The following is a 522-nucleotide window of genomic DNA, read 5'->3' as shown; positions in this document are numbered from 1 at the left end:
GAGCTGTTTTGTTTGCGGATGAAGCGCCGGCTCAAAACCAAGGGGGGGCAGTGCCCCCAGGGACTGTGAGTCAAACTCGGACGGAGTGGGCGGCTGTGGAGCGGGGCTCACAGAGCGGTCCATCTCTGCCTGAGGGCGTGGACGCGGAGGGTGCGGCAGAGACGGAGGGTTTTCCTGTAGGGACGGTACCAGCGGGGACGGACGAGCCCCCTCTGCGGTGTCCATGGGGGGAGTTACGGCGGGAGGTTCGGAAGGACTTGGGGGAGTGCCTCTTGGGCTGGGATCCAGGCGGGGACGTTAAGGGAGATTTGTACCGTTAGTTGAGAGAGTGGGAGGAACGGCCACCCGCGGAGGGGATAACTGGGAGGCAGCGGGGGTTGGAGACTGTGGCAGAGGAGGAAACACCCCCCCGCGGGGGGAAATCAGGCGCCCTTGCCGGGAGAGCGGACGGAGCCTCCTGAGCCTTTGCCTGAGCCTGTGCCTGCTGAGCCGTCAGCTGCACCCCCTCCGGCGCTTCCTCCA

The sequence above is a fragment of the Haliaeetus leucocephalus genome, unplaced genomic scaffold, assembly GCF_000737465.1.
Source record: "Haliaeetus leucocephalus isolate CR32 unplaced genomic scaffold, Haliaeetus_leucocephalus-4.0 Scaffold431, whole genome shotgun sequence".
NCBI classification, from domain to species: Eukaryota; Metazoa; Chordata; class Aves; order Accipitriformes; family Accipitridae; genus Haliaeetus; species Haliaeetus leucocephalus.
The sequence above is the reverse complement of the archived record's forward strand: the minus strand, read 5'-3'. Positions refer to the sequence as shown.